This window comes from Manis javanica, chromosome 9 (genome assembly GCF_040802235.1).
Source record: "Manis javanica isolate MJ-LG chromosome 9, MJ_LKY, whole genome shotgun sequence".
Taxonomy (NCBI): Eukaryota; Metazoa; Chordata; class Mammalia; order Pholidota; family Manidae; genus Manis; species Manis javanica.
Window position 1 is genome coordinate 39,968,228 of NC_133164.1, and position 13,128 is coordinate 39,981,355.

The window sequence follows — 13,128 nt, forward strand, 5'->3', positions numbered from 1 at the left end:
GACAAATGGAAAAAAAATGGTTGTACAGTTTCTATGTTGAGCATGGTATAACTAGAGTGTGAACAGTTATTCAGCTGAAAAATTTTTTATACAATAATATATTCTTGTTAACCCAACAGGTGTTCTGTTCCATTTACCCCTTATCCCCTGCTCTTCATGGAGTTTTATCTAGAATAGTAACATAAAAGAGGGGAACCTGGAAGCCAAACACTGAGCAGCATGTGTGCAAAATCACTTCCCTGTACTTCTGTTTTACCTAAGTGCTGGTGTGTTTTGGCAGATAAGTTTTCAGCTGAGGTCTGATGGAAGCTGAGATAACCTGCCAAGACATAACAATATTTATGGGTCAAACCTTACTTAGTTCATGAAATTATTAAATGCACGATTGATAACATATTTTCAATTTTTATTTTTCCACATAATGCCAATACTGTTTAACAATAACCAACATTGACTAAAATTTTAATAATTTCAGAGTTTAAGTTGGTGAAGATATTCATGATTTAAATGCCAATTCTAGAAGAAGTTCAAACAACCTTGAATCTGCAATCAGTATTTCAAAGCTTCTCTGGTGGTTTTAGTGATCTTATTTGACTAAACTTTTTCAGAAGTACTAAATAAGGAGTTTTAAATATTTTTATTAATGCACAGATAAATAGAAGTACAGTCAGGTCTACAGCCATTTTATTAAAATAGCTTAAATGTTTGTAATAGAGATGAAGAATCTTTGCAATTACTTAATATGTTAGTTAAGAACCCATAATCCTTATATTTGCTAGACTTGCAAATTATTTTAAATGCATTTTTTTACATCTTGCAGTAGAATGCATAAACTAGCTAATCTTTGTCTTCTGATTTAAAGCAGTTTTTTAAGGAGATATTTAAGATTGTTAACTCTTTTTCAAAGGGGCTACTGTTTATTGCACATAAACATAAAATGCTTTTTATTTCCACTGTATTTAGGTTCTAGTCAAAATTCAAACCCACAGAGGTAAAAAATAGGTTGCTCACTTATTGGAGGTGCAAAAATTCTTAGACTTCATTTTGAAATGATTAGTAGTGATTTAGTGAAATTGTTATGTCTACCATATCAAAGTAAGCAATTCAAGCCTCTATGGAGTCAGCTTTATAATGAAAAGGTATGATAGTTTGAACAGAGTTTTTAAAAATGGAGTTGAAAGGAATAGTGCACCTTTTGGGGGTTATGATGGGAAGATGAAACTAAAATATACTCCTAGTAAAATGCAAAAGATACCATCTCATCCTGGTAATCATATCTCAGTCTTCTTTCAATATGCCTTTTCGGTTGTCACCTTAAACTTTTCAGTGTAGATGCCCATTAAGAACTTAAGTGTTTATATTTAAACAAATTTCTTATTTTAAGAGCAGCTAGGACCCTATCATTGACAGTTATATTGATTTTTACAAAGTATTTTGCTAAAAATAAAGCTAAGTTATGAACATTTATGTATGGTATCCATATTATATGTTCCTTTTCCTAAAAAAAGGTCAATAGGTGATATGTATTTAAAATGCCAAATGACTTCTATTTATACCCTGCTTACTTATTTACTTAATGATTTCAGAATTATGAACCTGTCCTAAAAAATGTATAACAACTCCCTCATATCTGGTTTATTAAGCAGAGGAGAAAGCCAAACTATAAATAAAAACAAAATATCCTGTAGCAAAATGTATATATACAATAGGATGAAAATTGATATTTAATGTAATGATTTACTTAGTATAGCTGCCATTTATATAGTTTATAATTAATCTCATTATTCTTGTTTATAATTTCTCCTATTACTCCATATATAAGTACTTTCATTTAGTAATATATAATATGTTGATTAGTGATACATCTTAATATTTTTGTTGAGGGTTAATTGATATATAATTAACTGTGTATATTGAAAGTATACAAATTGATAGTTGAAATGAATATTGCAATTAAATTAATGAATATATCCACCAACACCAAGAGTATCCTCTTTTGTAATCTATACAGACCACTCCTACCTCTCTTTACTTCAACGACTGATCTAGTTTCTGTCTTTATAGATCATATTGCATCTTTTTTAGAATTTTATATAGATGAAATCTTACAACATGTATTCAATTTTGTCTGATTTCTTTTACTCAGCTTGCTTTTGTTTTCAGATTTATTCACATTTTTGTGTTTATCAATAGTTATTTCTTTTCCCTTCGGAGTAATGTATCATTTTATGTATATACCAAAATTTGTTTATCCATTCTCCTATTGATAGATATTTGGGTTGTTTCCAATTTGAGGTTAATACATATAAAGCTATAAAGTTTGTTTACAAATTTTACTTACAGATACCACATAAAATATAGTCATTTTGTGTGAACTCAAGCATGGAATGGATGAATATATAGAAATTTAAGTCAAGAAGAATTAGTAAAAACTATCTTATAGAAAGTAGAATGCCAAACTGCTTAGCATTTTAAGAAACAGTCATTTTTAATGAGAGGAAATTTAGTTCAACTAAGTATATGCCAAGTAATATATGCTCACAGTCTCATATAGTCTTTTATGACTATAACAGTAAAATAATATATATACATATATATTTTTGCCTTAAAGAACTTTATTGTATCATTGGGGGATATCTCAAATTATAAGAAATGTCTGAGACTCTTACATTGACGTGATTGAATATATACTCCAAACTCTTTATTATTCTCAACCATTTGATGCATGGAATACTTTAGGCTATACTTGTGTGTTTTGAAAGGAACTATGAATTTTTAAGGAGTTTATTCTTTGAATATTATTTGGCTATGTACACAGATATACTTCAAAAACACAAAACTATCAAAGTATTAACTCATATTCTGGTCTTTTAAAATATGATTCCAGTTATACTCTAAAGATAATACTTCTCTCTTATAGATAACTGTTAGCTATCCTTTTTTGTTTTCCACTTAGGAAATTATCATAGAAAATAATGACTGACAATATAGACCTATAACAACACTTTTTCATCTAGTTTAAATTAATTATTGTAAAGATTCAAATTAACCAATAGTTTACAAACATCTCAATAGCTTAAAATACTCCTTTGGAAGTTTTGTATCAGTCAAATTTTCACACATTTATGAGGGAGATAAATATATTGAAAAGGCATTACTTTCACATTTTAAGAAATTACTTGCTACACTGATATACTAATTAAGTCTGACCACTTTATAAAATCACTCTACTGCTCTTGTAATCCAATCTCTTGAGGACCACTGTTGTCTGCTACCTGCACCTACATACCAGCATCCATGCTGCTCTCTTGATTTCCATTCCTGCTGCTGAGAAGCCAAAAAGGTGTTTTGAGAAAAAATCATCTCCTGTTACTCCTTGACTTAAACACCACTAAAAGCTCTCCACTACAATTTTAAAAAACCCAGATCTCCTGTCAATGTTTTACCTTTTTGAACTGAAGCAGTGATTTTTATCCTGGCCATGTCCGTATGCCTCCAGGGGAGCAAGAGTTCTGATTTTGTCGATGCATCCCAATAATCAAAACATCTTAGCACATCACATAGTAGACACCCAATATATGATTGTCTAGCAAATGAATAAAAGTTTGCCATTTTCTCTCCTCATGGTAATTGTATTCATGAATTCTTGCTATTTAAGTTGCAAAAAGTTTTATTCAAAGTAAAAGATAGGTGTTGACTATAGGTAAGGAAGAAAATAAGTATCTATTGTGATGGTAAGAAAATTTACTCAGCGGTATCTCCTGGGAAAAAAATTTGCAGGAATTACCTTTGCCCAGGGGCAAGAGAACAAGCAGGGTATATTGAATGTTTGCAAATATACTTTCTGTGTTAATGTACTGGAAGCAATTTTGTTTTTTGTAAACACTGCATACTAAATTAGCTGAAGCTGAACTTTATCCAAAAATCTAAATAGAAGTCTAAAATAAAGACATCGAAGAGTAAAGGGGATGAGTAATACAAGCTTCAGGGAATTTGTTATCATTTTAATAGAGATGTTGCTAAAATTGGATTTAATAAGTGTGAATGTATAAGCAGGAGCTCTCTGAACTTTTTATTTATTTTTTACTAGTGTAAAAGACTAGTCTGCCACTCTTGGATGCCATCCCAAGAGAAGAGTTCTGTTTCAATGTGGCTTCCCTGTTCTCTGAGGCAATAAAATAAAAAGGAATGCCTCCACTGTGTTTTATTTATTTAAGTGGTAGGAAATTAAGCTGAAATCCGAGTTTGGTTTTGTTTTTTCAACTCCTACGTTCTACAATATAGTCTTTACTAATTCTTCCTGACTTAAAATCCTTGTCAAGACAGATGCAGAAATGATTTTCCTGAATTTGAAATACTGTTAAACTAAGGACATGTGGAGTAACTATATCGTAGGGACAAAATTCAGTGAAATAAAATTTCTCCTTTCAATTAAGTAATAAAGCTTGGAGAAGATGATGCATTGCCATCTGAAAACAGCATTATTTTCCAATAAATATTAAAGCTATTACCTTAGTAAAGCAGTGTCAGATAAACATGGATAATGCTTGTCCTTCAGCTACTGTTTCTCCATTTCTTTGTGTATGTTAATTTTGAAGCATTCAAATCAGCATAATTTTGTATTACATGTGTTTGATGTGGAGATATAATTTGATTTACTTTGATTGTACCTAATTTATTGATACATTTTCATATGATTCTCTTTATGGTTATATATTTTTTATTGAATTATCTCAGATAATCATATTGGTTTAAAATATACAACACAGCAAGCTACTCATACTATTGAATCCTCAGCCCTGCTAGTGCAGTTACTGTCAACAAAGAAAGATGTTACAGGGGTAATAGGAGGAGAGGATTAAAGATGACGGCATGAGAGGAGAGACAGGGGCTTCCTCCTAAAACCACATACAAATAGAAAATATAGTGGGTACAACTAATCCTGAGAGAGCAACAGGAAACAGGATGGTGCCAGACTGCATACACCTGGAGAAAAGAGCAGAACTCACGGAAAAAGGTAACATACCAAAGCTGTGGCCCGGTGGGACCAAAGCCCTTCCCCCAACTCCAGATCACCAGTGAGAGGAAGAGAAACTGAGCAAGGAGGCAGTGGAGGCCTGTGACTGCTGAATACCTAGCTCTGGAGATCGGTTCTAGGAGCACAAACCTACATTTCATGGTGCTTTCATGATACTCATGTGATTACGGGGCTAGAAAGCCAATGCAGGCAGAATTCCTGGAAAGACAGAGATTCCAGCCATTTGTGGAAAGCAGGGATCAATATCCAGCTGCTCTGGGACAAAAACTTATACCTGTGTGCTTGGCCAACTGGTTCAGGCAGTGGAGACAGGCACAGCAGCTGGGAAGCAGGAAACAGCTCTTTCCTCCCCCAAGGCACCAATACCGCTCCCCTGTGACCGCCGTCATTGCTTCAGGGGCTCAGCAGCTCCAGCGTGGAGCTTCTGGACACTAGAGGGCGCCATATACAAATATGAAATGCCAAAGGAATCTGGTCCAAAGTAAAATTAATGTAACTCTGGAGAAAGGTTTAAATGACATGGACCTTATGACTCTTCCTGAAAGGGAGTTCAAAATAAAAATCAGCAACATGCTAATGGAGGTACAGAAAGATATCCAAGAACTCAGGAATGAATTCTGGTCAGAGATCCAATTGTTGAAGAGCAAAATGGAGGAAATTAAAAGCAGGTTGGATACAGTGGAGGAGACGATAAATGAAATAGAAACTAGAGAAGAGGAATATAAGAAGCTGAGGCACAGAGAGATAAAAGGATCTCTAAGAATGAAAGAATATTGAGAGAACTGTGTGATCAATCCAAATGGAACAATATTCACATTATAGGGATACCAGAAGAAGAAGAGAGAGAGAAATGGATAGAAAATGTCACTGAGGAGATAGTTGTTGAAAACTTCCCCAATCTGGGGAAGGAGAAAGTCTCTCAGGCCATGGAGATCCACAGATCTCCCAACACAAGGGACCAAAGGAAGACAACACCAAGACATATAGTAATAAAACTGGCAAAGATCAAGGATAAGGACAGACTATTAAAAGCAGCTGGAGAGAGAAATAAGATCACATACAAAGGCTAACATCAGACTTCTCAGCAGAAATTTTACAAGCCAGAAGGGAGTGGCATGATGTATTTAATGACATGAAGCAGAAGGGCCTGGAACCAAGATTACTTAATCCAGCAAGATTATCATTTAAATTTGAAGGAGGGATTAAACAATTTCCAGATAAGCAAAAGCTGAGAGAATTCACCTCCCACAAACCATCTCTACAGTCTATTTTGGAGGGATTGCTATAGATAGAAGTGTTCCTAAGGTTTAATAACTGTCACCAGAGATAATAAAACCACAGTAAAGAAAATAGAACAGCTTTTTACTAAGCAAATGCAAAATTAAATTAACTATCCCCAAAGTCAATCAAGGGATAGACAAAGAATGCAGAATATGATACCTAATATATAAAGAATGGAGGAGGAAGAAAAAGGAGGAATAATAGAAAAGAACCTTTAAATTGGTTTGTAACAGCATATTAAATGAGTTAAGTTAGACTCTTAGATATTAAGGAAATTAACCTTGAACCTTTGGTAACCACGAATCTAAAGCCTTCAATGGCAATAAGTACATACCTATAGATAATCACCCTAAATGTAAATGGACTGAATGCACCAATCAAAAGACATAGAGTCACTGAATGTATAAAAAAACAAGACCCATCTATATACTGCCTACAAGAGACTCACTTTAAACCCAAAGACATACAGAGACTAAAAGTCAAGGGATGGAAAAAGATATTTCATGCAACTAACAGAGAGAAAAAAGCAGGAGTTGCAGTACTTGTATCAGACAACATAGACTTCAAAACAATGAAAGTAACAAGAGACAAAGAAGGACATTACATAATGATAAAGGGGTCAATCCAACAAGAATATCTATGCTCCCAACACAGGAGCACCCACATATGTGAAACAAATACTAACAGAATTAAAAGGGGAAATAGAATGCAAGGCATTCATTCTAGGAGACTTCAATATTCCACTCACTCTGAAGGACAGATCAACCAGACAGAAGATAAGTAAGGAGACAGAGGCACTGAACAGATGGACCTTACAGACATCTACAGAATTCTACACCCAAAAGCAACAGGATACACATTCTTCTCAAGTGCACATGGAACATTTTCAGGAATAGATCATATACTTGGCCACAAAAAGCCTCAGTAAATTCAAAAAGATTGAAATTGTACCAACCAGTTTCTCAGATCATAAAGGTATGAAACTCGAAATAAATTATGCAAAGAAAATGAAAAATCCCACAAACACATGGAGGCTTCACAACATGCTCCTAAATAACCAATGGATCAATGACCAAACAAAGATCAAGGAATATATGGAGACAAATGACCAAACAAAGATCAAGTAATATATGGAGACAAATGACAACAATAATTCAACACCAAAAAATCTGTGGGACACAGACAAGGCTGTGCTAAAAGGAAAGTATATTGCAATGCAGGCTTACCTCAAGAAAGAAAAACAATCCCATATAAACAGTCTAAACTCACAATTAATGAAACTAGAGAAAGAAAAACAAATAAGTCCCAAAGTCAGTAGAAGTAGGGACAAAACAAAGAATAAAGCAGAAATAAATAAAATTGAGAAGAATAAAACAATAGAAAAAATCAATGAAAGCAAGAGCTGGGTCTTTGAGAAAATAAACAAAATAGGTAACCCCATAGCCACAATTATAAAGAAAAAAAAGAGAGTCTACACACATAAACAGAATCAGAAATGAGAAAGGAAAAATCACTACAGACACTACAGAAATAAAAAGAATTATTAGAGAATACTATGAAAAATTATATGCCAACAAACTGGATAACCTAGAAGAAATGGACAACTTTCTAGAAATACACAACCATCCAAGGCAGACCAAGAAAGAAACAGAAAATCTGAACAGACCAATTACCAGCAACAGATTTGAACTGGTAATCAAAAACCTACCTAATAACAAAACCCCTGGACCAGATGGCTTCATTGCTGAATTTTATCAAACATTTAGTGAGGACCTAATACCCATTCTCCTTAAAGTTTTCCAAAAAATAAAGGAGGGAATACTTCCAAACTCATTCTATGAGGCTAGCATCACTCTAATACCAAAACCAGGCAAAGACACCACAAAAATAGAAAATTACAGTCCAATATCCCTGATAAACATAGATGTAAAAATACTCAACAAAATATTAGCAAACCGAATTCAAAGATACATCAAAAAGATCACCCATCATGATAAAGTAGGATTTATTCCAGGGATGCAAGGATGGTACAACATTCGAAAATCCATCAACATCATCCACCACATCAACAAAAAGGACAAAAACCAGATAATCATCTCTATAGATGCTGAAAAGCATTTGACAAAATTCAACAATCATTCTTGATAAAAACTCTCAACAAAATGGGTATAGAGGGTGTGTACCTCACCATAATAAAGGCCATATATGACAAACCCACTGCCAAAATTATACTTAACAGTGAGAAGGTGAAAGCTTTTCCTTTAAGATCAGGAACAAGACAAGGATGCCAACTCTCCCCACTTCTATTCTACATAATACTGGAGGTCCTAGCCATGACAATAAGACAACACAAAGAAATAAAAGGCATCCAGATTGGCTAGGAAAAAGTTAAACTGTCACTATTTGCAGATAACATGATATTGTACATAAAAATCCCTAAAGACTCCACTCCAAAACTACTAGGTCTAATATCTGAATTCAGCAAAGTTGCTGGATACAAAATTAATACACAGAAATCTTCAGCATTCCTATACACTAACAATGAACTAGCCAAAAGAGAAATCAGGAAACAATTCCATTCACAATTGCATCCAAAAGAATAAAATACCTAGGAATAAACCTATCCAAGCAAGTGACCTATACTCTGAAAACTACAAGACACTCATGAGAGAAATTAAAGATACCAATAAATGAAAACACATCCCATGCTCATGGATAGGAAGAATTAATATTGTCAAAATGGCCATCCTGCCTAAAGCAATCTATAGATGCAATGCAATTCCTATCAAAATACCAACAGCATTCTTCAACGCACTAGAGAAAATCGTCCTAAAATTCATATGGTACCACAAAAGACCTCGAATAGCCAAAGCAAAAAAGCAATCCTAAAAAGGAAGAATAAAGCAGGGAGAATTATGCTTCCCAACTTCAAGCTGTACTACAAAGCCACAGTAATCAAGAGAATTTGTTACTGGCACAAGAACAGGCCCATAGACCAATGGAACAGACTAGAGAGCCCTGATATAAACCCAACCATATATGATCAATTAATATATGATAAAGGAGCCACGGACATACAATGGGGAAATGACAGCCTCTTCAACAGCTGGTGTTGACAAAACTGGACAGCTACATGTAAAAGAATAAAACTGGATCATTGCCTAACCCCATACACAAAGTAAATTTGAAATGGATCAAAGATCTGAATGTAAGTCATGAAACCATAAAACTCTTGGAAGACAACATAGGCAAACGTCTCCTGAATATAAGCATGAGCAACTTCTTCCTGAACCCATATCCTCAAGAATGGGAAACAAAAGCAAAAATGAACTCATGGGACTACATCAAACTCAATAGTTTTTGTACGGCAAAGGACATCATCAACAAAACAAAAAGGCATCCTACAGTATGGGAGAATATATTTGTAAATGACATATCTGTCAATGGGTTGACAACCAAAATATATGAAGAACTTACACACCTCAACACTCAAAAGAAAATAACCCAATTAACAAATGGGCAGAGGATATGAAGAGACAGTTCTCCAAAGAAATTCAGATGACCAACAGACACATGAAAAGATGCTCCACATCACTAATCATCAGGGAAATGCAAATTAAAACTACAATGAGATATCACCTCACACCAGTAAGGATGGCCAGCATCGAAAACACTATGAACAACAAATGCTGTCGAGGATGTGGAGAAAGGGGAACCCTCCTACACTGCTGGTGGGAATGTAAGCTAGTTCAACCATTATGGAAAGCAGTATGGAGGTTCCTCAAAAAACTAAAAATTGAAATACCATTTGACCCCAGAATCCCACTCCTTGGAATAGACCCAAATAATACAACTTGTTAGATTCAAAAAGACATGCACCCCTATGTTTATCACAGCACTTTTTACAATAGCCAAGATATGGAAGCAACCTAATTGTCCATCTGTAGATGAATGGATAAAAAAGAGGTGGTACATATATAAAATGGAATACTATTCAGTCATAAGAAAGAAACAAATCCTACCATTTGCAACAACATGGATGGAGCTCGAGGACATTATCCTCAGTGAAATAAGCCAGGCAGAGAAAGACAAATGCCAAATGATTTCCCTTATTTGTGGAGTATAACAATGAAGCAAAAGTGAAGGAACAAAATGGCAGCAGACTCAGAGACTCCAAGAATGAACTAGTGGTTACCAAAGGAGAGGGGTGAGGGAGGGTGGGTGGGGAGGGAGGGAGAAGGAGACTGAAGGGTATTATGTTTAGTACACATGGTGTTGGGGATCATGGGGAGAACAGTGTATCACAGAGAAGGGACATAGTGAATCTCTGGCAACTTGTTGCACTGATGGACAGTGACTGCATTGGGGTATGGGTGGGAACTTGATAATATGGGTAAATGTATTAACCACATTGTTTTTTCATGTGAAACCTTCATAAGAGTGTATATCAATCATACCTTAATAAAAAATTTAAAAAAAGAAAGACATTACAGAATTATTGACTATATTCTCCCTGCAATCCTACTATCCTCATGACCAAGTTATATTATGATTGTGAATTTTTGCGCCCTTTTGTCCCCCCTCAAACTCCCTACCCAGCCACCACAACCCCTCCCCTATAGTAACCATTAGCCACCTTTCAGTGTCTATGAGTCTACTGCTTTTTTGTTCATTCTGTTTTGCTTTGCATTTATATTCCACAAATAAGTGAAATCATATGGTATTTGTCTTTCTCCACCTGACTTATTTCACTGAGCATAATACCTTCTAGATCCATCCATGTTGTTGAAAATGACAGGATTTTTCTTTCTATGGCTGAGTAATATTCCATTGTGTATATGTACCAGATCTTCTTTATCCATTCATCTATCAATGGACACTTAGGTTGCTTCCATATCTTGCTTATTGTAAATAATGCAGCAATAAACATAGTGGTGAATACATCTTTTCAAATCAGAGACTTTGTTTTCTTTGGGTAAATTCCTAGAAGTGGAATTACTGTGTCAAATGGTATTTCTATGTTTATTTTTTTTGAGGCATCTCCATACTACTTTCTACAGTGGTTGTACCAATTTACATTCCCACCAAAAGTGTGGGAGGGTTCCCATTTCTCCACAGCCTCTTCAACACTTGTTATTTCTTCTTGTCTTTTGGATAGTGGCCATTCTAACAGGTGTGAGGAAATAACTCATTTTGGTTTTGATTTGCATTTCCCTGGTGATTAGTAATGTGGAGCATCTTTTCATGTGCATGCTGATAGTGTGTATTTCTTCTCTGGAAAAAATGTCTGTTCAGGTCCTCCACTCATTTTTTAATTGGGTTTGTTTTTTTGGTGTTGAGGCATGAAAGTTCTTTATATGTTTTGGATGTTAACCCCTTATTGGATAAATAATTTATGATATATTCTCCCATACTGTAAGTGGACTTTCTGTTCTGCTGATGATGTCCTTTGCTGACCAAAGAGTAGAAGAGGAGGGAATACTTCCAAACTCATTCTATGAGGCCGGCAGCACTCTAATATAAGAACCAGGCAAAGTCCCCACAAAAAAAGAAAATTACAGACCAATGTCCCTGATGAACATAGATGCAAAAATGCTCAACAAAATATTACCAAATCAAATTAAAAAATACATCAAAATGATCATCCATCCTGACCAAGTAAGGTTTATTCCAGGGAGGTAAGGATGGCATAATATTCATCAATCAATATCATATACCACATTAACAAAAAGAAGGATAAAAACCACAAGATCATCTCAATAGATGCTTAAAAAGCATTTGAAAAAATTCAGCATCCACCGATGATAAAAACCTCAACAAAATGGATATAGAGGGTAAGTACCTGAATATAATAAAGGCCATATGCAACAAACCCATAGCCAACATCACATTTAATGGCAAAAAACTGAAAGCTTTTCTTTTAAGATCAGGAACAAGACAAGGTTGTCCACTCCGGCCATTTTTACTCAATATAGTACTGGAGGTCCTAGCCACAGCAATCAGACAAGATAAAGAGATAAAAGGCATCCAAATTTGTAAGGAAAAAATTAAAATGTCACTGTTTGCAGATGTCAAGATATTATACATATTAAAACCTAAAAACTCCTCCAAGAAACTATCAGAACTAATAACTGGATTCAGCAAAGTTGCAGGATACAAAATTAATACACAAAAATCTGCTGTGTTCCTATATACTAACAATGAGCTAGGAGAAAGAGAAATCAGGAAAACAATTTCATTTGCAATTGCATCAAAAAGAACAAAGTACCTTGGAATAAACCTAACCAAGGAGGTGAAATACCTGTACTCCGAAAAGGTTATTTCTGAAATGGAGATCTTTAAGCATCTCCAAAATATGTCAATATCTTCTGATTGTTTATTATGTATTAACTGGATGAGTTTAACATTGGTGCACACTTTTTGATATATGATGTATGTATAACTATTCTGAAGTATTTACTACATTTAACAGACACAGAATGATTAAAGTAATACCATCCATCTTATGTTTATCACAAGAAGGTTTATTGTGAGAATTCCCTAAATTAAAACAGAAATTGATGAATCACTTTTGGAGAACCATTACTACAACCAGGTGGAGAAAGACAAATACCAAAAATAACTGAAAGATTTCCTCCCAGATTGTCTAAATAGAGATTCATTCTCTAAAATACATTGCCTATACAAATACAATTGTCATTCATTTTATATCTACTCAGTTTTTTTCCAGTTTTTGAAAAGGCCTTTATATGTTATCAGAACTGTTTATTCATCCGTCTATAAACCCTTAAGGGTAGATTTTTATAGTT